The following is a 27,911-nucleotide window of genomic DNA, read 5'->3' on the forward strand; positions in this document are numbered from 1 at the left end:
TTCTAGTGGTTCACCAGTCCCTCCTGCAGAAAAGCACCCCCACAACATGATATTGCCACCCCCGTCCTTCACGGTTGGGATGGTGTTCCTTGGCTTGCAAGCTTCCCCCTTTTTCCTCCAAACATAACAGTGGTCATTATGGCCAAACAGTTCTGTTTTTCTTTCATCAGACCAGAGGACATTTCTCCAAAAACTAGGGTCTTTGTCCCCAAACTGTAGTCTGGCTTTTTTTCTGGCGGTTTTGCAGCAGTAGCTTTTTCCTTGCTGAGCAGCCTTTCAGGTTATGTCGATATAGGACTAATTTGGCTGTGGATATAGATACTTTTGTGACTGTTTCCTCCAGGATCTTCTCAAGGTCCTTTGCTGTTGTTCTGGGATTGATTTGAACTTTTCGCACCAAAGTACGTTAATCTCTAGGAGACAGAACGAGTCTCCTTCCTGAGCGGTATGATGCCTGCGTTGTCCCATGGTGTTTATACTTGCGTACTATTGTTTCTACAGATGAACGAGGTACCTTCAGGCGTTTGGAAATTGCTCCCAAGGATGAACCATACTTGTGGAGGTTTACATTTCTTTTCTGAGGTCTTGGCTGATTTATTTTGGTTTTCCCATGGAGTCAAGCAAAGAGGCACTGTAATTGAAGGTAGGCCTTGAAATACATCTACAGGTACACCTCCAATTGACTCAAATGATGTAATTAGCCTATCAGAAGCTTCTAAAGCCATGACATACCTTAAGGGAACATTTTGACATTCGCCATATGGTTAGTGAGAAAGTCCACATTGCAAATGTACGGTCCCTTACTAGACGTCCGACAACGTTTCTAAAATTCGTGGACGGCGTCGGACCGTGCAGCAGGGCCGGATCTTCCGGGAAGTCATCAAACGAAATCTGCCAGACATTCGGTTTCTGTTTAATAAAATGTTCAAATTTTGGTCATTTTTCCGCTGTCCCGGTAAATCCCACAAGAGGGCAGATGGAATCATATTGCAAATGTACAAAACATCACCAATCACGATGGAGCCTTTTCCCCTAAACGGAAAAAAGTTGTTTTTTTAAAGTTACAGATCCAGTTGCAACATGTTCATGCGAATATTTTTTAAGTGTGCTTCGAAGCTCTGCGAGATTTCTGCGATTTTTTGTGATTTTCTGAAATAACACACACTCACTAAACCCTCCGTAAATAAGTCTGTTGTTAACGTAAAGACTTAAAACTCAATATTCTAGAAGTGCCTACCCAAAGGAGGATATGTGTTCACTTTCAGCTACCTGTGTCAACCGGAAGTGCCTTAAAATGGTGTCATAGGTTCTGTTTCAAAGGGTCTGAGCTCATAATGAAGCCTGGCCCTAAATTGCAGGTGCTTTTGGGTGACAGCGAGAGAACAGTTAGGGTTAGAAGCAAAATTCGACCTCAGGAACATTCCTGAGGTCCTCCCGATCTGTGCAAGCCTAACCTTGACCGTGTGGCATTAACCCTTAAATGTTAAAATAAGGTGTTTACATCAAACAGTTTTCAATGACTTCTCTCCTCATAGGAATACATTGCCTGCTCCCCTAATTCAACCTGAAGCCTATGTGGGATATAAATGTCTTATGAACCTGTCTTCGATGACAATCAATCAGGCCACTATGAGGTCTACCTGTGTTGATTCTAAGCTTCCTGGAGCAGCCGGAAGTGGTTCAATTCACCCAAAAGTTATTTTGATGTACAAAACCTGCAAATGTGAAAATGACTGCATTCAACCCTGTGTAGATCAGTCAATTTTTAACATGAAGACTTTAAACTTGTCAGGACCCAGTTACGAACTCAGGTCTCCAGTGTGAGAAACAGTCACTTAGCAAACTGAGCCATTAATAGTCGGCAAAACCCAGAAGATGAGGCAGACACAGCAGTACTTGAGATGGTGTTTTAATAAAGTAAAAAGTAAGGTTCTTCAGGCAAAAATATAAATCCACAACGTCAAAAGTAATAGCAAGAGAAAAAGTTAATCCTCTAAGTCAAAATGTAAATCCACAAGGTGGTAGGTACAGCAGGGAAAAAGCCTCAAAAGATAATCAAAAATAAATAAACGAGAACAAAAACAGAATACCACAAGAGAGTCCAACTGGAGTAACAAATGTTCACAGCATCACTGGGGCTGGGTGCTAACATTCAAACACAGAGCAAAGAACTGAGGAAAACGAAGGGTTTAAATACATTCAAGGGAAACGAGGCACAGGTGCAAATAATAACTGGAAACAAGGGAAAACAAAAGGGTCAAAAATGCACAATGCGGGCATCTAATGGCCAAAACCGGAACAATCCTGGCCAAATCCTGACAGAATCCCCCCCCTAGGAACGGCTCCTGACGTTCCTACCAGCTTTCTCGGGGTGGAGGGCCCTGAACTGTCGAATGAGGTCAGGGTCCAGTATGTCTTTGGCAGGAACCCAGGAGCGCTCCTCGGGACCGTAGCCTTCCCAGTCCACCAGATACTGCCAGGACCGCTGCACCCGGCGGGAATCCATTATCCGATGGACGGTATAAACCGGCTGGCCTCCGATGACACGGGGCAGAGGGGGAGGTCTGCCTGCCGGGACAAGGGGAGAAAAAACAACAGGTTTTAATAAGGAAATGTGAAACGTGGGATTAATCTTAAGGGATCTGGGTAAGTGCAGGCGATATGTAACGGGGGTTCACTCTCCTGGCAACCTTAATTAAAGGGACCGATGTATTTCTGGGACAGCTTGCGAGACTCCACCCGTAGCGATACATTTTTTGTGGAGAGCCAGACTCTCTGGCTGGGGCGCAGGGTAGGCCCGGGACAGCGATGTCTGTTGGCTTGTCGTTGGTACCGCTGTGAGGCACGCAGAAGATTAAGACGGGTCTTCCTCCACGTAAGCTGACAGCGTCTGATGAACTTCAAGGCTGAAGGCACTCCGAATTCTGCCTCCTGGTCCGGGAACAATGGAGTGGTATAGCCAAACTGACTCTCGTGCGGGGACATACCAGTGGAGGAGGAGCGCAAGGTGTTGTGCGCGTACTCGGCCCAAACAATGAAGGACGACCATGTGGACGGGTTGTTGGAGGCCATACATCTGAGGGCGGTTTCCAGCTCTTGATTCATCCTCTCGGTTTGGCCGCTGGACTCCGGGTGGTACCCTGAAGATAGACTGGCAGTGGCCCCTATGAGTTGGCAGAAGGCCTGTAAGACGAGAGGAGTGCCCCCACAGAAGGACCTGGGTCCTTGCTGCCTTGGGGACAAACAACCGATTGGCAGGACCTCCTTTCAGACCCAGTTCGATAGCTTGAGTTCATCTCACGGTATCCTCAACTTGACACGAGAACGGGGCCACGATCTTAGCGGCAGGAAGGACAGGCATGTCAGTATCTTCTCGAATGGCAGGAGCGTAGACTCGGGACAAGGCGTCCGGTTTGAGATTCTTCGACCGGGCCGATAGGTAAGGATAAACTGGAATCGATTGAAGAAAAGAGACCATTGAGCTTGTCTGGAGTTCAACCGCTTCGCCTGCTGGATATACTCCAGATTTTTTGTGGTCCGTAAGCACTTGAAATGGTTGAGAAGCCCCCTCGAGCCAGTGTCTACATTCCTTCAATGCCATTTTAACCGCTAGGAGTTCACGATCCCCCACATCGTAGTTCCTCTCGGCCGGGGTAAGCCGGTATGAGAAGAAGGCGCAACGGTGGAGCTTCTTGTCTTCACCCCTCTGAGACAGAACAGCTCCAACACCAACCTCTGATGCGTCTACCTCCACCACAAATAGTTATTAATCCGCAGTCGGTAGTATTAGGATGGGAGCAGAGAGGATGCGCTGCTTGAGTCCTTGGAAGGCCGTCTCAGCTTCTTTTCCCCACAGAAACCTTGCGTTGCCACCCTTGGTTAAAGCTGAGAGAGGGGTGCCACCAAGCTGAAGTTCTTGATGAACTTGCGGTAAAAGTTTGTGAAGCTCAGGAAACGCTGAACGTCCTTAACGGACTTGGGGGTGGACCAATCCGCTACCGCCACTACCTTCCTGGAGTCCATTTGGACTTGACCGGGTTCCACTACAGATCACAGGAATTATACTCGGGAGGAATGGAATTCACATTTTTTCGGGTTAAAATTCATTAAAGTACAAATGGCTGTCCAGGAGGCGTTTGAGTACTTGTCTGACATGCTTTGTGTGTTCTTGAAGGGAGCTCGAAAAGATGAGGATGTCATCCAAGTAAACGAACACAAAGATGTTAAGCATATCCCTAAGCACATCGTTTATGAGTGCTTGGAACACAGCCGGGGCGTTGGTCAGGCCGAAGGGCATCACCAAGTATTTGTAGTGACCAGTAGGCGTGTTGAAAGCGGTCTTCCACTCGTCACCGTGTCTGACCCGCACAAGATGGTATGCGTTCCGCAGGTCAAGCTTAGTGAAGACAACTGCTTCCTGGAGCAGCTCAAATGCTGTGGCCATAAGGGGTAGCGGGTACAGGGGTAGCGGGTACAGGTACACCTGCAATTGACTCAAAGGATGTCAATCAGAAGCTTCTAAAGCCATGACATCATTTTCGGGAATTTTCCAAACTGTTTAAAGGCACAGCCAACTTAGTGTATGTAAACTTCTAACCCACTGGATTTGTGATACACTGAATTATAAGTGAAATAATCGGTCTGTAAACAATTGTTGGAAAAACGACTTGTGTCATGCACAAAGTAGATGTCCTAACCGACTGCCAAAACTATAGTTTGTTAACAAGAAATGTGTGGAGGGGTTGACAAACAGGTTTTAATGACTCCAGCCTAAGTGGATGGAAACTTACGACTTCAACTGTATGTACCAGTTCACACTGGGAAACGATTTTCACTCTAGTACCCTTCCCTGGTTGTCTAGTGCTTAGGATTCGGCGCTCTCACCGCTGCGGCCCGGGTTCGATTCCCGGTCAGGGAAATTGTCTATACTCCTTGCTTACTTGTGCAACCTGTCACTATGAATTTAGTAGGTTGTTGCACATATGTACCACTTCAAATTGCAAACCGATTTTCCCTGCAGTGTCCTTCCCAGGTGTTCTAGTGGTGCACCAGACCCTCCTGCAACACAGCACCCCCACAACATGATGCTGTGCTTCACAGTTGGGATGCTACCATTTTGTACCTGTTTCCTCCAGCATCTTCACAAGGTCCTTTGCTGTTGTTCTGGGATGGATTTGCACTTTTCGACCCAAAGTACGTTCATCTCTAGGAGACAGAACGCGTCTCCTTCCTGAGCGGTATGACGCCTGCGTGGTCCCATGGTGTTTATACTTGCGTACTATTGTTTCTACAGATGAGCGAGGTACCTTCAGGCGTTTGGAAATTGCTCCCAAGGATGAACCAGACTTGTGGAGGTCTACATTTTCTTTTCTGAGGTCTTGGCTGATTTCCTTTGGTTTTCCCATGGAGTCAAGCAAAGAGGCACTGAGTTTGAAGGTAGGCCTTGAAATACATCTACAGGTACACCTCCAATTGACTCAAAGGATGTCAATTAGCCTATCAGAAGCTTCTAAAGCCATGACATCATTTTCAGGAATTTTACAAACTGTTTAAAGGCACAGCCAACTTAGTGTATGTAAACTTCTGACCCACTGGACTTGTGATACACTGAATTATAAGTGAAATAATCGGTCTGTAAACAATTGTTGGAAAAATGACTTGTGTCATGCACAAAGTAGATGTCCTAACCGACTGCCAAAACTATAGTTTGTTAACAAGAAATGTGTGGAGGGGTTGACAAACAGGTTTTAATGACTCCAGCCTAAGTGGATGGAAACTTACGACTTCAACTGTATGTACCAGCTCACACTGGGAAACGATTTTCCCTCTAGTACCCTTCCCTGGTGGTCTAGTGGTTAGGATTCGGCGCTCTCACCGCCGCGGCCCGGGTTCGATTCCCGGTCAGGGAACTACGCTTTTGCTGCATGTTTACTTGTGCAACCTCTCACTATGAATATGGAAGGTTATCGCACATATGTACCAGCTCACACTGGGAACCGATTTGCATTCTAGTACCCTTCCCTGGTGGTCTAGTGGTTAGGATTCGGCGCTCTCACCGCTGCGCCACGGGTTCGATTCCCGGTCAGGGAAATTGTCCATGCTCCTTGTGTACTTGTGCAACCTGTCACTATGAATATAGTAGGTTGTCGCACGTATGTACCACTTCAAATTGCAAACCGATTTGCCCTGCAGTGTCCTTCCCAGGTGTTCTAGTAGTGCACCAAACCCTCCTGCAGCAAAGCACCCCCACAACATGATGCTGTGCTTCACGGTTGGGATGGTGTCCTTTGGCTTGCGAGCTTCCCACTTTTCGATATAGGACTCGTTTGCCTGTGGATATAGACCATTTTTTTACCTGTTTCCTCCAGCATCTTCACAAGGTCCTTTGCTGTTGTTCTGGGATGGATTTGCACTTTTCGACCCAAAGTACGTTCATCTCTAGGAGACAGAACGCGTCTCCTTCCTGAGCGGTATGACGCCTGCGTGGTCCCATGGTGTTTATACTTGCGTACTATTGTTTCTACAGATGAGCGAGGTACCTTCAGGCGTTTGGAAATTGCTCCCAAGGATGAACCAGACTTGTGGAGGTCTACATTTTCTTTTCTGAGGTCTTGGCTGATTTCCTTTGGTTTTCCCATGGAGTCAAGCAAAGAGGCACTGAGTTTGAAGGTAGGCCTTGAAATACATCTACAGGTACACCTCCAATTGACTCAAAGGATGTCAATTAGCCTATCAGAAGCTTCTAAAGCCATGACATCATTTTCAGGAATTTTACAAACTGTTTAAAGGCACAGCCAACTTAGTGTATGTAAACTTCTGACCCACTGGACTTGTGATACACTGAATTATAAGTGAAATAATCGGTCTGTAAACAATTGTTGGAAAAATGACTTGTGTCATGCACAAAGTAGATGTCCTAACCGACTGCCAAAACTATAGTTTGTTAACAAGAAATGTGTGGAGGGGTTGACAAACAGGTTTTAATGACTCCAGCCTAAGTGGATGGAAACTTACGACTTCAACTGTATGTACCAGCTCACACTGGGAAACGATTTTCACTCTAGTACCCTTCCCTGGTGGTCTAGTGGTTAGGATTCGGCGCTCTCACCGCCGCGGCCCGGGTTCGATTCCCGGTCAGGGAACTACTCTTTTGCTGCATGTTTACTTGTGCAACCTCTCACTATGAATATGGAAGGTTATCGCACATATGTACCAGCTCACACTGGGAACCGATTTGCATTCTAGTACCTTTCCCTGGTGGTCTAGTGGTTAGGATTCGGCGCTCTCACCGCCGCGGCCCGAGTTGGATTCCCGGTCAGGGAAATTGTCCATGCTCCTTGTGTACTTGTGCAACCTGTCACTATGAATATAGTAGGTTGTCGCACATATGTACCACTTCAAATTGTAAACCGATTTGCCCTGCAGTGTCCTTACCAGGTGTTCTAGTGGTGCACCAGACCCTCCTGCAGCAAAGCACCCCCACAACATGATGCTGTGCTTCACGGTTGGGATGGTGTCCTTTGGCTTCCCACTTTTCGATATAGGACTCGTTTGCCTGTGGATATAGACCATTTTGTACCTGTTTCCTCCAACATCTTCACAAGGTCCTTTGCTGTTGTTCTGGGATGGATTTGCACTTTTCGACCCAAAGTACGTTCATCTCTAGGAGACAGAACGCGTCTCCTTCCTGAGCGGTATGACGCCTGCGTGGTCCCATGGTGTTTATACTTGCGTACTATTGTTTCTACAGATGAGCGAGGTACCTTCAGGCGTTTGGAAATTGCTCCCAAGGATGAACCAGACTTGTGGAGGTCTACATTTTCTTTTCTGAGGTCTTGGCTGATTTCCTTTGGTTTTCCCATGGAGTCAAGCAAAGAGGCACTGAGTTTGAAGGTAGGCCTTGAAATACATCTACAGGTACACCTCCAATTGACTCAAAGGATGTCAATTAGCCTATCAGAAGCTTCTAAAGCCATGACATCATTTTCAGGAATTTTACAAACTGTTTAAAGGCACAGCCAACTTAGTGTATGTAAACTTCTGACCCACTGGACTTGTGATACACTGTATTATAAGTGAAATAATCGGTCTGTAAACAATTGTTGGAAAAATGACTTGTGTCATGCACAAAGTAGATGTCCTAACCGACTGCCAAAACTATAGTTTGTTAACAAGAAATGTGTGGAGGGGTTGACAAACAGGTTTTAATGACTCCAGCCTAAGTGGATGGAAACTTACGACTTCAACTGTATGTACCAGCTCACACTGGGAAACGATTTTCCCTCTAGTACCCTTCCCTGGTGGTCTAGTGGTTAGGATTCGGCTCTCTCACCGCCGCGGCCCGGGTTCGATTCCCGGTCAGGGAACTACGCTTTTGCTGCATGTTTACTTGTGCAACCTCTCACTATGAATATGGAAGGTTATCGCACATATGTACCAGCTCACACTGGGAACCGATTTGCATTCTAGTACCCTTCCCTGGTGGTCTAGTGGTTAGGATTCGGCGCTCTCACCGCTGCGCCACGGGTTCGATTCCCGGTCAGGGAAATTGTCCATGCTCCTTGTGTACTTGTGCAACCTGTCACTATGAATATAGTAGGTTGTCGCACGTATGTACCACTTCAAATTGCAAACCGATTTGCCCTGCAGTGTCCTTCCCAGGTGTTCTAGTAGTGCACCAAACCCTCCTGCAGCAAAGCACCCCCACAACATGATGCTGTGCTTCACGGTTGGGATGGTGTCCTTTGGCTTGCGAGCTTCCCACTTTTCGATATAGGACTCGTTTGCCTGTGGATATAGACCATTTTTTTACCTGTTTCCTCCAGCATCTTCACAAGGTCCTTTGCTGTTGTTCTGGGATGGATTTGCACTTTTCGACCCAAAGTACGTTCATCTCTAGGAGACAGAACGCGTCTCCTTCCTGAGCGGTATGACGCCTGCGTGGTCCCATGGTGTTTATACTTGCGTACTATTGTTTCTACAGATGAGCGAGGTACCTTCAGGCGTTTGGAAATTGCTCCCAAGGATGAACCAGACTTGTGGAGGTCTACATTTTCTTTTCTGAGGTCTTGGCTGATTTCCTTTGGTTTTCCCATGGAGTCAAGCAAAGAGGCACTGAGTTTGAAGGTAGGCCTTGAAATACATCTACAGGTACACCTCCAATTGACTCAAAGGATGTCAATTAGCCTATCAGAAGCTTCTAAAGCCATGACATCATTTTCAGGAATTTTACAAACTGTTTAAAGGCACAGCCAACTTAGTGTATGTAAACTTCTGACCCACTGGACTTGTGATACACTGAATTATAAGTGAAATAATCGGTCTGTAAACAATTGTTGGAAAAATGACTTGTGTCATGCACAAAGTAGATGTCCTAACCGACTGCCAAAACTATAGTTTGTTAACAAGAAATGTGTGGAGGGGTTGACAAACAGGTTTTAATGACTCCAGCCTAAGTGGATGGAAACTTACGACTTCAACTGTATGTACCAGCTCACACTGGGAAACGATTTTCACTCTAGTACCCTTCCCTGGTGGTCTAGTGGTTAGGATTCGGCGCTCTCACCGCCGCGGCCCGGGTTCGATTCCCGGTCAGGGAACTACTCTTTTGCTGCATGTTTACTTGTGCAACCTCTCACTATGAATATGGAAGGTTATCGCACATATGTACCAGCTCACACTGGGAACCGATTTGCATTCTAGTACCTTTCCCTGGTGGTCTAGTGGTTAGGATTCGGCGCTCTCACCGCCGCGGCCCGAGTTGGATTCCCGGTCAGGGAAATTGTCCATGCTCCTTGTGTACTTGTGCAACCTGTCACTATGAATATAGTAGGTTGTCGCACATATGTACCACTTCAAATTGTAAACCGATTTGCCCTGCAGTGTCCTTACCAGGTGTTCTAGTGGTGCACCAGACCCTCCTGCAGCAAAGCACCCCCACAACATGATGCTGTGCTTCACGGTTGGGATGGTGTCCTTTGGCTTCCCACTTTTCGATATAGGACTCGTTTGCCTGTGGATATAGACCATTTTGTACCTGTTTCCTCCAACATCTTCACAAGGTCCTTTGCTGTTGTTCTGGGATGGATTTGCACTTTTCGACCCAAAGTACGTTCATCTCTAGGAGACAGAACGCGTCTCCTTCCTGAGCGGTATGACGCCTGCGTGGTCCCATGGTGTTTATACTTGCGTACTATTGTTTCTACAGATGAGCGAGGTACCTTCAGGCGTTTGGAAATTGCTCCCAAGGATGAACCAGACTTGTGGAGGTCTACATTTTCTTTTCTGAGGTCTTGGCTGATTTCCTTTGGTTTTCCCATGGAGTCAAGCAAAGAGGCACTGAGTTTGAAGGTAGGCCTTGAAATACATCTACAGGTACACCTCCAATTGACTCAAAGGATGTCAATTAGCCTATCAGAAGCTTCTAAAGCCATGACATCATTTTCAGGAATTTTACAAACTGTTTAAAGGCACAGCCAACTTAGTGTATGTAAACTTCTGACCCACTGGACTTGTGATACACTGTATTATAAGTGAAATAATCGGTCTGTAAACAATTGTTGGAAAAATGACTTGTGTCATGCACAAAGTAGATGTCCTAACCGACTGCCAAAACTATAGTTTGTTAACAAGAAATGTGTGGAGGGGTTGACAAACAGGTTTTAATGACTCCAGCCTAAGTGGATGGAAACTTACGACTTCAACTGTATGTACCAGCTCACACTGGGAAACGATTTTCACTCTAGTACCCTTCCCTGGTGGTCTAGTGGTTAGGATTCGGCGCTCTCACCGCCGCGGCCCGGGTTCGATTCCCGGTCAGGGAACTACTCTTTTGCTGCATGTTTACTTGTGCAACCTCTCACTATGAATATGGAAGGTTATCGCACATATGTACCAGCTCACACTGGGAACCGATTTGCATTTTAGTACCTTTCCCTGGTGGTCTAGTGGTTAGGATTCGGCGCTCTCACCGCCGCGGCCCGAGTTGGATTCCCGGTCAGGGAAATTGTCCATGCTCCTTGTGTACTTGTGCAACCTGTCACTATGAATATAGTAGGTTGTCGCACATATGTACCACTTCAAATTGTAAACCGATTTGCCCTGCAGTGTCCTTACCAGGTGTTCTAGTGGTGCACCAGACCCTCCTGCAGCAAAGCACCCCCACAACATGATGCTGTGCTTCACGGTTGGGATGGTGTCCTTTGGCTTGCGAGCTTCCCACTTTTCGATATAGGACTCGTTTGCCTGTGGATATAGACCATTTTGTACCTGTTTCCTCCAGCATCTTCACAAGGTCCTTTGCTGTTGTTCTGGGATGGATTTGCACTTTTCGACCCAAAGTACGTTCATCTCTAGGAGACAGAACGCGTCTCCTTCCTGAGCGGTATGACGCCTGCGTGGTCCCATGGTGTTTATACTTGCGTACTATTGTTTCTACAGATGAGCGAGGTACCTTCAGGCGTTTGGAAATTGCTCCCAAGGATGAACCAGACTTGTGGAGGTCTACATTTTCTTTTCTGAGGTCTTGGCTGATTTCCTTTGGTTTTCCCATGGAGTCAAGCAAAGAGGCACTGAGTTTGAAGGTAGGCCTTGAAATACATCTACAGGTACACCTCCAATTGACTCAAAGGATGTCAATTAGCCTATCAGAAGCTTCTAAAGCCATGACATAATTTTCAGGAATTTTACAAACTGTTTAAAGGCACAGCCAACTTAGTGTATGTAAACTTCTGACCCACTGGATTTGTGATACACTGAATTATAAGTGAAATAATCGGTCTGTAAACAATTGTTGGAAAAATTACTTGTGTCATGCACAAAGTAGATGTCCTAACCGACTGCCAAAACTATAGTTTGTTAACAAGAAATGTGTGGAGGGGTTGACAAACAGGTTTTAATGACTCCAGCCTAAGTGGATGGAAACTTACGACTTCAACTGTATGTACCAGCTCACACTGGGAAACGATTTTCACTCTAGTACCCTTCCCTGGTGGTCTAGTGGTTAGGATTCGGCGCTCTCACCGCCGCGGCCCGGGTTCGATTCCCGGTCAGGGAACTACTCTTTTGCTGCATGTTTACTTGTGCAACCTCTCACTATGAATATGGAAGGTTATCGCACATATGTACCAGCTCACACTGGGAACCGATTTGCATTCTAGTACCCTTCCCTGGTGGTCTAGTGGTTAGGATTCGGCGCTCTCACCGCTGCGCCCCGGGTTCAATTCCCGGTCAGGGAAATTGTCCATGCTCCTTGTGTACTTGTGCAACCTGTCACTATGAATATAGTAGGTTGTCGCACGTATGTACCACTTCAAATTGCAAACCGATTTGCCCTGTAGTGTCCTTCCCAGGTGTTCTAGTAGTGCACCAGACCCTCCTGCAGCAAAGCACCCCCACAACATGATGGTGTCCTTTGGCTTGCGAGCTTCCCACTTTTCGATATAGGACTCGTTTGCCTGTGGATATAGACCATTTTTTTACCTGTTTCCTCCAGCATCTTCACAAGGTCCTTTGCTGTTGTTCTGGGATGGATTTGCACTTTTCGACCCAAAGTACGTTCATCTCTAGGAGACAGAACGCGTCTCCTTCCTGAGCGGTATGACGCCTGCGTGGTCCCATGGTGTTTATACTTGCGTACTATTGTTTCTACAGATGAGCGAGGTACCTTCAGGCGTTTGGAAATTGCTCCCAAGGATGAACCAGACTTGTGGAGGTCTACATTTTCTTTTCTGAGGTCTTGGCTGATTTCCTTTGGTTTTCCCATGGAGTCAAGCAAAGAGGCACTGAGTTTGAAGGTAGGCCTTGAAATACATCTACAGGTACACCTCCAATTGACTCAAAGGATGTCAATTAGCCTATCAGAAGCTTCTAAAGCCATGACATCATTTTCAGGAATTTTAAAAACTGTTTAAAGGCACAGCCAACTTAGTGTATGTAAACTTCTGACCCACTGGACTTGTGATACACTGATTTATAAGTGAAATAATCGGTCTGTAAACAATTGTTGGAAAAATGACTTGTGTCATGCACAAAGTAGATGTCCTAACCGACTGCCAAAACTATAGTTTGTTAACAAGAAATGTGTGGAGGGGTTGACAAACAGGTTTTAATGACTCCAGCCTAAGTGGATGGAAACTTACGACTTCAACTGTATGTACCAGCTCACACTGGGAAACGATTTTCACTCTAGTACCCTTCCCTGGTGGTCTAGTGGTTAGGATTCGGCGCTCTCACCGCCGCGGCCCGGGTTCGATTCCCGGTCAGGGAACTACTCTTTTGCTGCATGTTTACTTGTGCAACCTCTCACTATGAATATGGAAGGTTATCGCACATATGTACCAGCTCACACTGGGAACCGATTTGCATTCTAGTACCTTTCCCTGGTGGTCTAGTGGTTAGGATTCGGCGCTCTCACTGCCGCGGCCCGAGTTGGATTCCCGGTCAGGGAAATTGTCCATGCTCCTTGTGTACTTGTGCAACCTGTCACTATGAATATAGTAGGTTGTCGCACATATGTACCACTTCAAATTGTAAACCGATTTGCCCTGCAGTGTCCTTACCAGGTGTTCTAGTGGTGCACCAGACCCTCCTGCAGCAAAGCACCCCCACAACATGATGCTGTGCTTCACGGTTGGGATGGTGTCCTTTGGCTTCCCACTTTTCGATATAGGACTCGTTTGCCTGTGGATATAGACCATTTTGTACCTGTTTCCTCCAACATCTTCACAAGGTCCTTTGCTGTTGTTCTGGGATGGATTTGCACTTTTCGACCCAAAGTACGTTCATCTCTAGGAGACAGAACGCGTCTCCTTCCTGAGCGGTATGACGCCTGCGTGGTCCCATGGTGTTTATACTTGCGTACTATTGTTTCTACAGATGAGCGAGGTACCTTCAGGCGTTTGGAAATTGCTCCCAAGGATGAACCAGACTTGTGGAGGTCTACATTTTCTTTTCTGAGGTCTTGGCTGATTTCCTTTGGTTTTCCCATGGAGTCAAGCAAAGAGGCACTGAGTTTGAAGGTAGGCCTTGAAATACATCTACAGGTACACCTCCAATTGACTCAAAGGATGTCAATTAGCCTATCAGAAGCTTCTAAAGCCATGACATAATTTTCAGGAATTTTACAAACTGTTTAAAGGCACAGCCAACTTAGTGTATGTAAACTTCTGACCCACTGGACTTGTGATACACTGAATTATAAGTGAAATAATCGGTCTGTAAACAATTGTTGGAAAAATTACTTGTGTCATGCACAAAGTAGATGTCCTAACCGACTGCCAAAACTATAGTTTGTTAACAAGAAATGTGTGGAGGGGTTGACAAACAGGTTTTAATGACTCCAGCCTAAGTGGATGGAAACTTACGACTTCAACTGTATGTACCAGCTCACACTGGGAAACGATTTTCACTCTAGTACCCTTCCCTGGTGGTCTAGTGGTTAGGATTCGGCGCTCTCACCGCCGCGGCCCGGGTTCGATTCCCGGTCAGGGAACTACTCTTTTGCTGCATGTTTACTTGTGCAACCTCTCACTATGAATATGGAAGGTTATCGCACATATGTACCAGCTCACACTGGGAACCGATTTGCATTTTAGTACCTTTCCTTGGTGGTCTAGTGGTTAGGATTCGGCGCTCTCACCGCCGCGGCCCGAGTTGGATTCCCGGTCAGGGAAATTGTCCATGCTCCTTGTGTACTTGTGCAACCTGTCACTATGAATATAGTAGGTTGTCGCACATATGTACCACTTCAAATTGCTAAACCGATTTGCCCTGCAGTGTCCTTACCAGGTGTTCTAGTGGTGCACCAGACCCTCCTGCAGCAAAGCACCCCCACAACATGATGCTGTGCTTCACGGTTGGGATGGTGTCCTTTGGCTTGCGAGCTTCCCACTTTTCGATATAGGACTCGTTTGCCTGTGGATATAGACCATTTTGTACCTGTTTCCTCCAGCATCTTCACAAGGTCCTTTGCTGTTGTTCTGGGATGGATTTGCACTTTTCGACCCAAAGTACGTTCATCTCTAGGAGACAGAACGCGTCTCCTTCCTGAGCGGTATGACGCCTGCGTGGTCCCATGTGTTTATACTTGCGTACTATTGTTTCTACAGATGAGCGAGGTACCTTCAGGCGTTTGGAAATTGCTCCCAAGGATGAACCAGACTTGTGGAGGTCTACATTTTCTTTTCTGAGGTCTTGGCTGATTTCCTTTGGTTTTCCCATGGAGTCAAGCAAAGAGGCACTGAGTTTGAAGGTAGGCCTTGAAATACATCTACAGGTACACCTCCAATTGACTCAAAGGATGTCAATTAGCCTATCAGAAGCTTCTAAAGCCATGACATAATTTTCAGGAATTTTACAAACTGTTTAAAGGCACAGCCAACTTAGTGTATGTAACTTCCTGACCCACTGGACTTGTGATACACTGATTATAAGTGAAATAATCGGTCTGTAAACAATTGTTGGAAAAATGACTTGTGTCATGCACCAAAGTGTCCATAAAGCACCCAGGACGCCCTGAGTGAGAGAGGGCCGTAGTAGGGTGTTTCCATAGCGGGCATTAAAATCAGAATGACCCTTAAATGCATTTATGACCATATTTGAATTTTGGGTTACCAGATGCACGGTTTTCAATCACAGGTGCACGGTTTCAATCACCAGGTGCACGGCTCTATTCTCCTCCTCCAGCACTTGTCAAACAGTCCATAAAGCACCCAGGACGGCCCTGAGTGAAAGAGGGCCGTAGTAGGGTGCTCCTATAGCGGGCATTAAAATCAGAATGACCGTTAAATGCATTTATGACCATATTTGTGTTTTTGGGTTACCGCTTGTATAGCAATCAGTATCCATCGTGAAATTTCAAAGTGTCCATAATGCACTCAGGTCGCCCCCGACAGAGAGAGGGCCGTAGTAGGGTGTTTCCATAGCGGGCATTAATATCAGAATGACCCTTAAATGCATTTAGGACCATATTTGAATTTTTGGGTTACCAGATGCACGTTTTCAATCACCAGGTGCACGGTTTCAATCACCAGGTGCACGGCTCTATTTCCTCCTCCAGCACTTGTCAAACAGTCCATAAAGCACCAGGACGGCCCTGAGTGAAAGAGGGCCGTAGTAGGGTGCTCCTATAGCGGGCATTAAAATCAGAATGACCGTTAAATGCATTTATGACCATATTGTGTTTTTGGGTTACCAGATGCACGGTTTCAATCACCAGGTGCACGGCTCTATTTCCTCCTCCAGCACTTGTCAAACAGTCCATAAAGCACCCAGGACGGCCCTGAGTGAAAGAGGGCCGTAGTAGGGTGCTCCTATAGCGGGCATTAAAATCAGAATGACCGTTAAATGCATTTATGACCATATTTGTGTTTTTGGGTTACCGCTTGTATAGCAATCAGTATCCATCGTGAAATTTCAAAGTGTCCATAATGCACTCAGGTCGCCCCCGACAGAGAGAGGGCCGTAGTAGGGTGTTTCCATAGCGGGCATTAATATCAGAATGACCCTTAAATGCATTTAGGACCATATTTGAATTTTTGGGTTACCAGATGCACGTTTTCAATCACCAGGTGCACGGTTTCAATCACCAGGTGCACGGCTCTATTTCCTCCTCCAGCACTTGTCAAACAGTCCATAAAGCACCCAGGACGGCCCTGAGTGAAAGAGGGCCGTAGTAGGGTGCTCCTATAGCGGGCATTAAAATCAGAATGACCGTTAAATGCATTTATGACCATATTTGTGTTTTTGGGTTACCAGATGCACGGTTTCAATCACCAGGTGCACGGCTCTATTTCCTCCTCCAGCACTTGTCAAACAGTCCATAAAGCACCCAGGACGGCCCTGAGTGAAAGAGGCCGCCGTAGTAGGGTGCTCCTATAGCGGGCATTAAAATCAGAATGACCGTTAAATGCATTTATGACCATATTTGTGTTTTTGGGTTTTCAATCACCAGGTGCACGGCTCTATTTCCTCCTCCAGCACTTGTCAAACAGTCCATAAAGCACCAGGACGGCCCTGAGTGAAAGAGGGCCGTAGTAGGGTGCTCCTATAGCGGGCATTAAATCAGAATGACCGTTAAATGCATTTATGACCATATTTGTGTTTTGGGTTACCGCTTGTATAGCAATCAGTATCCATCGTGAAATTCAAAGTGTCCATAATGCACTCAGGTCGCCCCCGACAGAGAGAGGGCCGTAGTAGGGTGTTTCCATAGCGGGCATTAATATCAGAATGACCCTTAAATGCATTTAGGACCATATTTGAATTTTGGGTTACCAGATGCACGTTTTCAATCACCAGGTGCACGGTTTCAATCACCAGGTGCACGGCTCTATTTCCTCCTCCAGCACTTGTCAAACAGTCCATAAAGCACCCAGGACGGCCCTGAGTGAAAGAGGGCCGTAGTAGGGTGCTCCTATAGCGGGCATTAAAATCAGAATGACCGTTAAATGCATTTATGACCATATTTGTGTTTTTGGGTTACCAGATGCACGGTTTCAATCACCAGGTGCACGGCTCTATTTCCTCCTCCAGCACTTGTCAAACAGTCCATAAAGCACCCAGGACGGCCCTGAGTGAAAGAGGGCCGTAGTAGGGTGCTCCTATAGCGGGCATTAAAATCAGAATGACCGTTAAATGCATTTATGACCATATTTGTGTTTTTGGGTTACCGCTTGTATAGCAATCAGTATCCATCGTGAAATTTCAAAGTGTCCATAATGCACTCAGGTCGCCCCCGACAGAGAGAGGGCCGTAGTAGGGTGTTTCCATAGCGGGCATTAATATCAGAATGACCCTTAAATGCATTTAGGACCATATTTGAATTTTTGGGTTACCAGATGCACGTTTTCAATCACCAGGTGCACGGTTTCAATCACCAGGTGCACGGCTCTATTTCCTCCTCCAGCACTTGTCAAACAGTCCATAAAGCACCCAGGACGGCCCTGAGTGAAAGAGGGCCGTAGTAGGGTGCTCCTATAGCGGGCATTAAAATCAGAATGACCGTTAAATGCATTTATGACCATATTTTGTTTTGGGTTACCAGATGCACGGTTTCAATCACCAGGTGCACGGCTCTATTTCCTCCTCCAGCACTTGTCAAACAGTCCATAAAGCACCCAGGACGGCCCTGAGTGAAAGAGGGCCGTAGTAGGGTGCTCCTATAGCGGGCATTAAAATCAGAATGACCGTTAAATGCATTTATGACCATATTTGTGTTTTTGGGTTACCAGATGCACGGTTTCAATCACCAGGTGCACGGCTCTATTTCCTCCTCCAGCACTTGTCAAACAGTCCATAAAGCACCCAGGACGGCCCTGAGTGAAAGAGGGCCGTAGTAGGGTGCTCCTATAGCGGGCATTAAAATCAGAATGACCGTTAAATGCATTTATGACCATATTTGTGTTTTGGGTTACCAGATGCACGGTTTCAATCACCAGGTGCACGGCTCTATTTCCTCCTCCAGCACTTGTCAAACAGTCCATAAAGCACCCAGGACGGCCCTGAGTGAAAGAGGGCCGTAGTAGGGTGCTCCTATAGCGGGCATTAAAATCAGAATGACCGTTAAATGCATTTATGACCATATTTGTGTTTTGGGTTACCAGCTTGTTAAGCAATCAGTATCCATCGTGAAATTTCAAAGTGTCCATAATGCACTCAGGTCGCCCCCGACAGAGAGAGGGCCGTAGTAGGGTGTTTCCATAGCGGGCATTAATATCAGAATGACCCTTAAATGCATTTAGGACCATATTTGAATTTTTGGGTTACCAGATGCACGTTTTCAATCACCAGGTGCACGGTTTCAATCACCAGGTGCACGGCTCTATTTCCTCCTCCAGCACTTGTCAAACAGTCCATAAAGCACCCAGGACGGCCCTGAGTGAAAGAGGGCCGTAGTAGGGTGCTCCTATAGCGGGCATTAAAATCAGAATGACCGTTAAATGCATTTATGACCATATTTGTGTTTTGGGTTACCAGATGCACGGTTTCAATCACCAGGTGCACGGCTCTATTTCCTCCTCCAGCACTTGTCAAACAGTCCATAAAGCACCCAGGACGGCCCTGAGTGAAAGAGGGCCGTAGTAGGGTGCTCCTATAGCGGGCATTAAAATCAGAATGACCGTTAAATGCATTTATGACCATATTTGTGTTTTGGGTTACCGCTTGTATAGCAATCAGCCATCGTGAAATTTCAAAGTGTCCATAATGCACTCAGGTCGCCCCCGACAGAGAGAGGGCCGTAGTAGGGTGTTTCCATAGCGGGCATTAATATCAGAATGACCCTTAAATGCATTTAGGACCATATTTGAATTTTGGGTTACCAGATGCACGTTTTCAATCACCAGGTGCACGGTTTCAATCACCAGGTGCACGGCTCTATTTCCTCCTCCAGCACTTGTCAAACAGTCCATAAAGCACCCAGGACGGCCCTGAGTGAAAGAGGGCCGTAGTAGGGTGCTCCTATAGCGGGCATTAAAATCAGAATGACCGTTAAATGCATTTATGACCATATTTGTGTTTTTGGGTTACCAGATGCACGGTTTCAATCACCAGGTGCACGGCTCTATTTCCTCCTCCAGCACTTGTCAAACAGTCCATAAAGCACCCAGGACGGCCCTGAGTGAAAGAGGGCCGTAGTAGGGTGCTCCTATAGCGGGCATTAAAATCAGAATGACCGTTAAATGCATTTATGACCATATTTGTGTTTTTGGGTTACCGCTTGTATAGCAATCAGTATCCATCGTGAAATTTCAAAGTGTCCATAATGCACTCAGGTCGCCCCCGACAGAGAGAGGGCCGTAGTAGGGTGTTTCCATAGCGGGCATTAATATCAGAATGACCCTTAAATGCATTTAGGACCATATTTGAATTTTTGGGTTACCAGATGCACGTTTTCAATCACCAGGTGCACGGTTTCAATCACCAGGTGCACGGCTATTTCCTCCTCCAGCACTTGTCAAACAGTCCATAAAGCACCCAGGACGGCCCTGAGTGAAAGAGGGCCGTAGTAGGGTGCTCCTATAGCGGGCATTAAAATCAGAATGACGTTAAATGCATTTATGACCATATTTGTGTTTTGGGTTACCAGATGCACGGTTTCAATCACCAGGTGCACGGCTCTATTTCCTCCTCCAGCACTTGTCAAACAGTCCATAAAGCACCCAGGACGGCCCTGAGTGAAAGAGGGCCGTAGTAGGGTGCTCCTATAGCGGGCATTAAAATCAGAATGACCGTTAAATGCATTTATGACCATATTTGTGTTTTTGGTTACCAGATGCACGGTTTCAATCACCAGGTGCACGGCTCTATTTCCTCCTCCAGCACTTGTCAAACAGTCCATAAAGCACCCAGGACGGCCCTGAGTGAAAGAGGGCCGTAGTAGGGTGCTCCTATAGCGGGCATTAAAATCAGAATGACCGTTAAATGCATTTATGACCATATTTGTGTTTTGGGTTACCGCTTGTATAGCAATCAGTATCCATCGTGAAATTTCAAAGTGTCCATAATGCACTCAGGTCGCCCCCGACAGAGAGAGGGCCGTAGTAGGGTGTTTCCATAGCGGGCATTAATATCAGAATGACCCTTAAATGCATTTAGGACCATATTTGAATTTTGGGTTACGCTGACTGACCACTGGTTTGATCAGACAGAGAACCCCCTACTTGCCACAGTAGGTTATGAACTGGCTGCAGCCCAAAACTGAAAGTGGATTGTTCTTCTACTTCGCTCCATGTCTGAACTCCCGCTCAACTGCCAAATGTCTTTTAAACCTAGAAGTTGACCTCTTTACTTCACGGTATGACGCTCAAAATAGATCTAATATATTTACTGTGTATTGCAATGTAGTTGTCGCCATATCAAGCCCTGGTACTTTATTACGAAATAGTGGAGTTAACGTGGTTGATCGCTACAGTATCTAGCTAGCAGCAGGCCGGCAGTCAGATGTCAAAGCTGTGGCTAGCTAAAGTAGCTGACATTAGTTCCAGAGAGCCTACTATTGCAAATAGCTGCCAAAAACAACTGACTGGTTATATATGAGCTACAACAATTATGTAGATACTAAATACTTTTGTCTACTACATTTTGTGGTAACATCTAACAATGGAACTTGTGATGGATCAGTTGAATTGCTCTACCACAATAATCCAATGTGCACAACGCGTCCCCTATTACCTATTGCTGGATTTACACTCCCATTCCACCAGGAACAGTCTATCGAGCATTACATATAGTGAAGTAAAAAACAACTAACAATATATTTTTTTTTTTTCTATTTTATTAAGATCCCCAATTTGAATTGATTTAAAATTTAGATCAGATCAGGCAAAAAGCCTGGCTAGCTCAGTTGGTAGAGCATGAGACTCTAGTTTTGCTGCTGGCATTATTACCAGTGTTCTTTGCGTTAGATATACAAAGGATAAAGCATGACTTACTAATGTACACTAATCTGGATATTGATAGTGCTTCTTCAAACAGTGAGTACTGCATATCAAGGATGATATTGATGACTCATAAAATAGCAGTACTTTTGTGCCCTATAGCAACACTTTGTTTGTACTAGTCAATATGCCCAGCCAGTCCAGAAACAACCCATAGCACCATATCAACCCATTAAAATAGTGGTAGTCAAAGTTGGGGTCGTGACCCAGTGGGGTGGGATAAATAAATTATTGGGGAAAAAATTGGGGTTCCAAGAAATTCTAGCAGCAGAAATGGGTCGGTCCCCCCTGAAAACGTTTGAATAAAACTGATTTAAAATAACCTCTAGCGCCAGAGCTATCCTTTAAGATCTACTCAAATGTGTTGGCTACGGAGTAAGGGCTAGGGCTTGTTTTTGGGATGGGGCCCATAGGTTCCATGTAGCTTTGAAAATGATTTCTGCAGGACATTAAACATACAGTAACTTTACCATTTCATATTGTGAACCGATTCATAAACTTTATCCTTCCCTGGTGGTCTAGTGGTTAGGCTTTGTCAGTCTCACCACTGTAGCCAGGGTTTGATTCCCGATCAGGAAACTAGTATTTGCTCCTTGTTTACTGATGCAACCTGTCACAATGAATTTAGTCGGTTATCGCACATACTGTATGTACCACTTCAAATTGCAAACCGATTTGCCCTGCAGTGTCCTTCCCTGGTGTTCTAGTGGTTCACCAGTCCCTCCTGCAGAAAAGCACCCCCACAACATGATATTGCCACCCCCGTCCTTCACGGTTGGGATGGTGTTCCTTGGCTTGCAAGCTTCCCCCTTTTCCTCCAAACATAACAGTGGTCATTATGGCCAAACAGTTCTGTTTTTCTTTCATCAGACCAGAGGACATTTCTCCAAAAACTAGGGTCTTTGTCCCCAAACTGTAGTCTGGCTTTCTTTCTGGCGGTTTTGCAGCAGTAGCTTTTTCCTTGCTGAGCAGCCTTTCAGGTTATGTCGATATAGGACTAATTTGGCTGTGGATATAGATACTTTTGTGACTGTTTCCTCCAGGATCTTCGCAAGGTCCTTTGCTGTTGTTCTGGGATTGATTTGAACTTTTCGCACCAAAGTAAGTTCACCTCTAGGAGACAGAGCGCGTCTCCTTCCTGAGCGGAATGACGCCTGCCTGGTCCCATGCTGTTTCTACTTGCGTACTATTGTTTGTACAGATGAACGTGGGACCTTCAGGGGTTTGGAAATAGCTTTGGAGCAGTAGCTTCTTCTTCGCTGAGCGGCCTTTCAGGTTATGTCGATATAGGACTCGTTTGCCTGTGGATATAGATACTTTGTGCCTGTTTCCTCCAGCATCTTCACAAGGTCCTTTGCTTTTGTTCTGGGATTGATTTGCACTTTTCGACCCAAAGTACGTTAATCTCTAGGAGACAGAACGAGTCTCCTTCCTGAGCGGTATGATGCCTGCGTTGTCCCATGGTGTTTATACTTGCGTACTATTGTTTCTACAGATGAACGAGGTACCTTCAGGCGTTTGGAAATTGCTCCCAAGGATGAACCATACTTGTGGAGGTTTACATTTCTTTTCTGAGGTCTTGGCTGATTTATTTTGGTTTTCCCATGGAGTCAAGCAAAGAGGCACTGTAATTGAAGGTAGGCCTTGAAATACATCTACAGGTACACCTCCAATTGACTCAAATGATGTCAATTAGCCTATCAGAAGCTTCTAAAGCCATGACATACCTTAAGGGAACATTTTGACATTCGCCATATGGTTAGTGAGAAAGTCCACATTGCAAATGTACGGTCCCTTACTAGACGTCCGACAACGTTTCTAAAATTCGTGGACGGCGTCGGACCGTGCAGCAGGGCCGGATCTTCCGGGGAAGTCATCAAACGAAATCTGCCAGACATTCGGTTTCTGTTTAATAAAATGTTCAAATTTTGGTCATTTTTCCGCTGTCCGGTAAATCCCACAAGAGGGCAGATGGAATCATATTGCAAATGTACAAACATCACCAATCCCGATGGAGCCTTTTCCCCTAACGGAAAAAAGTTGTTTTTTTAAAGTTACAGATCCAATTGCAACATGTTCATGCGAATATTTTTTAAGTGTGCTCGAAGCTCTGCGAGATTCTGTGATTTTTGTGATTTTCTGAAATAACACACCACTCACTAAACCCTCCGTAAATAAGTCTGTTGTTAACGTAAGACTTAAAACTGAGGTACTTCAGGCGTTTGGAATTTGATCCCAAGGATGAACCAGACTTGGTGGAGGTCTACATTTTCTTTCTGAGGGTCTTGGCTGATCTTCCTTTGGTTTTCCCCATGGATTCAAGCAAAGAAGCACTGAGTTAAGTTAGGGTTAGAAGCAAAATTCGACCTCAGGAACATTCCTGAGGTCCTCCCGATCTGTGCAAGCCTAACCTTGACCGTGTGGCATTAACCCTTAAATGTTAAAATAAGGTGTTTACATCAAACAGTTTTCAATGACTTCTCTCCTCATAGGAATACATTGCCTGCTCCCCTAATTCAACCTGAAGCCTATGTGGGATATAAATGTCTTATGAACCTGTCTTCGATGACAATCAATCAGGCCACTATGAGGTCTACCTGTGTTGATTCTAAGCTTCCTGGAGCAGCCGGAAGTGGTTCAATTCACCCAAAAGTTATTTGATGTACAAAACCTGCAAATGTGAAAATGACTGCATTCAACCCTGTGTAGATCAGTCAATTTTTAACATGAAGACTTTAAACTTGTCAGGACCCAGTTACGAACTCAGGTCTCCAGTGTGAGAAACAGTCACTTAGCAAACTGAGCCATTAATAGTCGGCAAACCCAGAAGATGAGGCAGACACAGCAGTACTGAGATGGTGTTTTAATAAAGTAAAAAGTAAGGTTCTTCAGGCAAAAATATAAATCCACAACGTCAAAAGTAATAGCAAGAGAAAAAGTTAATCCTCTAAGTCAAAATGTAAATCCACAAGGTGGTAGGTACAGCAGGGAAAAAGCCTCAAAAGATAATCAAAAATAAATAAACGAGAACAAAAACAGAATACCACAAGAGAGTCCAACTGGAGTAACAAATGTTCACAGCATCACTGGGGCTGGGTGCTAACATTCAAACACAGAGCAAAGAACTGAGGAAAACGAAGGGTTTAAATACATTCAAGGGAAACGAGGCACAGGTGCAAATAATAACTGGAAACAAGGGAAAACAAAAGGGTCAAAAATGCACAATGCGGGCATCTAATGGCCAAAACCGGAACAATCCTGGCCAAATCCTGACAGAATCCCCATAGTATGTTGTCGCAACGTATGTACCACTGTAAAATTGCAAAACCGATTGCCCTGCAGTGTCTTCCCAGGTGTTCTAGTGGGACCCTCCGCAGAAAAGCAACCAAACATGATGCTGTGCTTCTGTTGGGATGGTGTCCTTTGCTTGAGTCACTTTTCGATTAGGACTCGTGCCTGTGATATGACCATTTTGTACCTGTTTCCTCAGCATCTTCAAGGCGTGTTCTGGATGATTTCACTTTCGAACAAGTCGTATCTCTAGGAACCGAAGGTCTCCTTCCTGAGCGTAGCGCTGCTGGTCCCCTGTGTTTATACTTGCGTACTATTGTTTCTACAGATTGAGCGAGGTACCTTCAGGCGTTTGGAAATTGCTCCCAAGGATGAACCAGACTTGTGGAGGTCTACATTTTCTTTTCTGAGGTCTTGGCTGATTTCCTTGGTTTTCCCATGGAGTCAAGCAAAGAGGCACTGAGTTTGAAGGTAGGCCTTGAAATACATCTACAGGTACACCTCCAATTGACTCAAAGGATGTCAATTAGCCTATCAGAAGCTTCTAAAGCCATGACATCATTTTCAGGAATTTTACAAACTGTTTAAAGGCACAGCCAACTTAGTGTATGTAAACTTCTGACCCACTGGACTTGTGATACACTGAATTATAAGTGAAATAATCGGTCTGTAAACAATTGTTGGAAAAATGACTTGTGTCATGCACAAAGTAGATGTCCTAACCGACTGCCAAAACTATAGTTTGTTAACAAGAAATGTGTGGAGGGGTTGACAAACAGGTTTTAATGACTCCAGCCTAAGTGGATGGAAACTTACGACTTCAACTGTATGTACCAGCTCACACTGGGAAACGATTTTCACTCTAGTACCCTTCCCTGGTGGTCTAGTGGTTAGGATTCGGCGCTCTCACCGCCGCGGCCCGGGTTCGATTCCCGGTCAGGGAACTACTCTTTTGCTGCATGTTTACTTGTGCAACCTCTCACTATGAATATGGAAGGTTATCGCACATATGTACCAGCTCACACTGGGAACCGATTTGCATTCTAGTACCCTTCCCTGGTGGTCTAGTGGTTAGGATTCGGCGCTCTCACCGCTGCGGCCCGGGTTCGATTCCCGGTCAGGGAAATTGTCCATGCTCCTTGTGTACTTGTGCAACCTGTCACTATGAATATAGTAGGTTGTCGCACGTATGTACCACTTCAAATTGCAAACCGATTTGCCCTGCAGTGTCCTTCCCAGGTGTTCTAGTGGTGCACCAGACCCTCCTGCAGCAAAGCACCCCCACAACATGATGCTGTGCTTCACGGTTGGGATGGTGTCCTTTGGCTTGCGAGCTTCCCACTTTTCGATATAGGACTCGTTTGCCTGTGGATATAGACCATTTTGTACCTGTTTCCTCCAGCATCTTCACAAGGTCCTTTGCTGTTGTTCTGGGATGGATTTGCACTTTTCGACCCAAAGTACGTTCATCTCTAGGAGACAGAACGCGTCTCCTTCCTGAGCGGTATGACGCCTGCGTGGTCCCATGGTGTTTATACTTGCGTACTATTGTTTCTACAGATGAGCGAGGTACCTTCAGGCGTTTGGAAATTGCTCCCAAGGATGAACCAGACTTGTGGAGGTCTACATTTTCTTTTCTGAGGTCTTGGCTGATTTCCTTTGGTTTTCCCATGGAGTCAAGCAAAGAGGCACTGAGTTTGAAGGTAGGCCTTGAAATACATCTACAGGTACACCTCCAATTGACTCAAAGGATGTCAATTAGCCTATCAGAAGCTTCTAAAGCCATGACATCATTTTCAGGAATTTTACAAACTGTTTAAAGGCACAGCCAACTTAGTGTATGTAAACTTCTGACCCACTGGACTTGTGATACACTGAATTATAAGTGAAATAATCGGTCTGTAAACAATTGTTGGAAAAATTACTTGTGTCATGCACAAAGTAGATGTCCTAACCGACTGCCAAAACTATAGTTTGTTAACAAGAAATGTGTGGAGGGGTTGACAAACAGGTTTTAATGACTCCAGCCTAAGTGGATGGAAACTTACGACTTCAACTGTATGTACCAGCTCACACTGGGAAACGATTTTCACTCTAGTACCCTTCCCTGGTGGTCTAGTGGTTAGGATTCGGCGCTCTCACCGCCGCGGCCCGGGTTCGATTCCCGGTCAGGGAACTACTCTTTTGCTGCATGTTTACTTGTGCAACCTCTCACTATGAATATGGAAGGTTATCGCACATATGTACCAGCTCACACTGGGAACCGATTTGCATTCTAGTACCCTTCCCTGGTGGTCTAGTGGTTAGGATTCGGCGCTCTCACCGCTGCGGCCCGGGTTCGATTCCCGGTCAGGGAAATTGTCCATGCTCCTTGTGTACTTGTGCAACCTGTCACTATGAATATAGTAGGTTGTCGCACGTATGTACCACTTCAAATTGCAAACCGATTTGCCCTGCAGTGTCCTTCCCAGGTGTTCTAGTGGTGCACCAGACCCTCCTGCAGCAAAGCACCCCCACAACATGATGCTGTGCTTCACGGTTGGGATGGTGTCCTTTGGCTTGCGAGCTTCCCACTTTTCGATATAGGACTCGTTTGCCTGTGGATATAGACCATTTTGTACCTGTTTCCTCCAGCATCTTCACAAGGTCCTTTGCTGTTGTTCTGGGATGGATTTGCACTTTTCGACCCAAAGTACGTTCATCTCTAGGAGACAGAACGCGTCTCCTTCCTGAGCGGTATGACGCCTGCGTGGTCCCATGGTGTTTATACTTGCGTACTATTGTTTCTACAGATGAGCGAGGTACCTTCAGGCGTTTGGAAATTGCTCCCAAGGATGAACCAGACTTGTGGAGGTCTACATTTTCTTTTCTGAGGTCTTGGCTGATTTCCTTTGGTTTTCCCATGGAGTCAAGCAAAGAGGCACTGAGTTTGAAGGTAGGCCTTGAAATACATCTACAGGTACACCTCCAATTGACTCAAAGGATGTCAATTAGCCTATCAGAAGCTTCTAAAGCCATGACATCATTTTCAGGAATTTTACAAACTGTTTAAAGGCACAGCCAACTTAGTGTATGTAAACTTCTGACCCACTGGACTTGTGATACACTGAATTATAAGTGAAATAATCGGTCTGTAAACAATTGTTGGAAAAATTACTTGTGTCATGCACAAAGTAGATGTCC

General features: G+C 45.7%; 21 non-coding genes across 21 annotated transcripts; all 21 read left to right on the forward strand.

Annotated features, from left to right (window-relative positions):
- Window positions 1-4,846: 4,846 nt before the first annotated feature.
- Window positions 4,847-4,918, forward strand: trnae-cuc (transfer RNA glutamic acid (anticodon CUC)). Its single transcript has one exon. It is a non-coding gene; the product is annotated as a tRNA-Glu (tRNA).
- Window positions 4,919-5,837: 919 nt separating this feature from the next.
- Window positions 5,838-5,909, forward strand: trnae-cuc (transfer RNA glutamic acid (anticodon CUC)). The gene has a single exon. It is a non-coding gene; the product is annotated as a tRNA-Glu (tRNA).
- Window positions 5,910-6,018: 109 nt separating this feature from the next.
- trnae-cuc (transfer RNA glutamic acid (anticodon CUC)) lies at window positions 6,019-6,090 on the forward strand. The gene has a single exon. It is a non-coding gene; the product is annotated as a tRNA-Glu (tRNA).
- A 980-nt stretch (window positions 6,091-7,070) lies between these two features.
- Window positions 7,071-7,142, forward strand: trnae-cuc (transfer RNA glutamic acid (anticodon CUC)). The gene has a single exon. It is a non-coding gene; the product is annotated as a tRNA-Glu (tRNA).
- A 109-nt stretch (window positions 7,143-7,251) lies between these two features.
- Window positions 7,252-7,323, forward strand: trnae-cuc (transfer RNA glutamic acid (anticodon CUC)). The gene has a single exon. It is a non-coding gene; the product is annotated as a tRNA-Glu (tRNA).
- Window positions 7,324-8,294: 971 nt separating this feature from the next.
- trnae-cuc (transfer RNA glutamic acid (anticodon CUC)) lies at window positions 8,295-8,366 on the forward strand. Its single transcript has one exon. It is a non-coding gene; the product is annotated as a tRNA-Glu (tRNA).
- A 109-nt stretch (window positions 8,367-8,475) lies between these two features.
- Window positions 8,476-8,547, forward strand: trnae-cuc (transfer RNA glutamic acid (anticodon CUC)). The gene has a single exon. It is a non-coding gene; the product is annotated as a tRNA-Glu (tRNA).
- A 980-nt stretch (window positions 8,548-9,527) lies between these two features.
- trnae-cuc (transfer RNA glutamic acid (anticodon CUC)) lies at window positions 9,528-9,599 on the forward strand. The gene has a single exon. It is a non-coding gene; the product is annotated as a tRNA-Glu (tRNA).
- Window positions 9,600-9,708: 109 nt separating this feature from the next.
- On the forward strand, window positions 9,709-9,780 carry trnae-cuc (transfer RNA glutamic acid (anticodon CUC)). The gene has a single exon. It is a non-coding gene; the product is annotated as a tRNA-Glu (tRNA).
- A 971-nt stretch (window positions 9,781-10,751) lies between these two features.
- On the forward strand, window positions 10,752-10,823 carry trnae-cuc (transfer RNA glutamic acid (anticodon CUC)). The gene has a single exon. It is a non-coding gene; the product is annotated as a tRNA-Glu (tRNA).
- Window positions 10,824-10,932: 109 nt separating this feature from the next.
- trnae-cuc (transfer RNA glutamic acid (anticodon CUC)) lies at window positions 10,933-11,004 on the forward strand. The gene has a single exon. It is a non-coding gene; the product is annotated as a tRNA-Glu (tRNA).
- Window positions 11,005-11,983: 979 nt separating this feature from the next.
- trnae-cuc (transfer RNA glutamic acid (anticodon CUC)) lies at window positions 11,984-12,055 on the forward strand. The gene has a single exon. It is a non-coding gene; the product is annotated as a tRNA-Glu (tRNA).
- Window positions 12,056-12,164: 109 nt separating this feature from the next.
- On the forward strand, window positions 12,165-12,236 carry trnae-cuc (transfer RNA glutamic acid (anticodon CUC)). Its single transcript has one exon. It is a non-coding gene; the product is annotated as a tRNA-Glu (tRNA).
- Window positions 12,237-13,195: 959 nt separating this feature from the next.
- On the forward strand, window positions 13,196-13,267 carry trnae-cuc (transfer RNA glutamic acid (anticodon CUC)). Its single transcript has one exon. It is a non-coding gene; the product is annotated as a tRNA-Glu (tRNA).
- A 109-nt stretch (window positions 13,268-13,376) lies between these two features.
- Window positions 13,377-13,448, forward strand: trnae-cuc (transfer RNA glutamic acid (anticodon CUC)). Its single transcript has one exon. It is a non-coding gene; the product is annotated as a tRNA-Glu (tRNA).
- A 971-nt stretch (window positions 13,449-14,419) lies between these two features.
- trnae-cuc (transfer RNA glutamic acid (anticodon CUC)) lies at window positions 14,420-14,491 on the forward strand. The gene has a single exon. It is a non-coding gene; the product is annotated as a tRNA-Glu (tRNA).
- Window positions 14,492-14,600: 109 nt separating this feature from the next.
- On the forward strand, window positions 14,601-14,672 carry trnae-cuc (transfer RNA glutamic acid (anticodon CUC)). Its single transcript has one exon. It is a non-coding gene; the product is annotated as a tRNA-Glu (tRNA).
- Window positions 14,673-25,600: 10,928 nt separating this feature from the next.
- trnae-cuc (transfer RNA glutamic acid (anticodon CUC)) lies at window positions 25,601-25,672 on the forward strand. Its single transcript has one exon. It is a non-coding gene; the product is annotated as a tRNA-Glu (tRNA).
- Window positions 25,673-25,781: 109 nt separating this feature from the next.
- On the forward strand, window positions 25,782-25,853 carry trnae-cuc (transfer RNA glutamic acid (anticodon CUC)). Its single transcript has one exon. It is a non-coding gene; the product is annotated as a tRNA-Glu (tRNA).
- A 979-nt stretch (window positions 25,854-26,832) lies between these two features.
- trnae-cuc (transfer RNA glutamic acid (anticodon CUC)) lies at window positions 26,833-26,904 on the forward strand. Its single transcript has one exon. It is a non-coding gene; the product is annotated as a tRNA-Glu (tRNA).
- A 109-nt stretch (window positions 26,905-27,013) lies between these two features.
- Window positions 27,014-27,085, forward strand: trnae-cuc (transfer RNA glutamic acid (anticodon CUC)). Its single transcript has one exon. It is a non-coding gene; the product is annotated as a tRNA-Glu (tRNA).
- The last annotated feature ends 826 nt before the right edge of the window (window positions 27,086-27,911 follow it).

This window comes from Oncorhynchus kisutch, unplaced genomic scaffold, assembly GCF_002021735.2.
Source record: "Oncorhynchus kisutch isolate 150728-3 unplaced genomic scaffold, Okis_V2 Okis07a-Okis12b_hom, whole genome shotgun sequence".
Taxonomy (NCBI): Eukaryota; Metazoa; Chordata; class Actinopteri; order Salmoniformes; family Salmonidae; genus Oncorhynchus; species Oncorhynchus kisutch.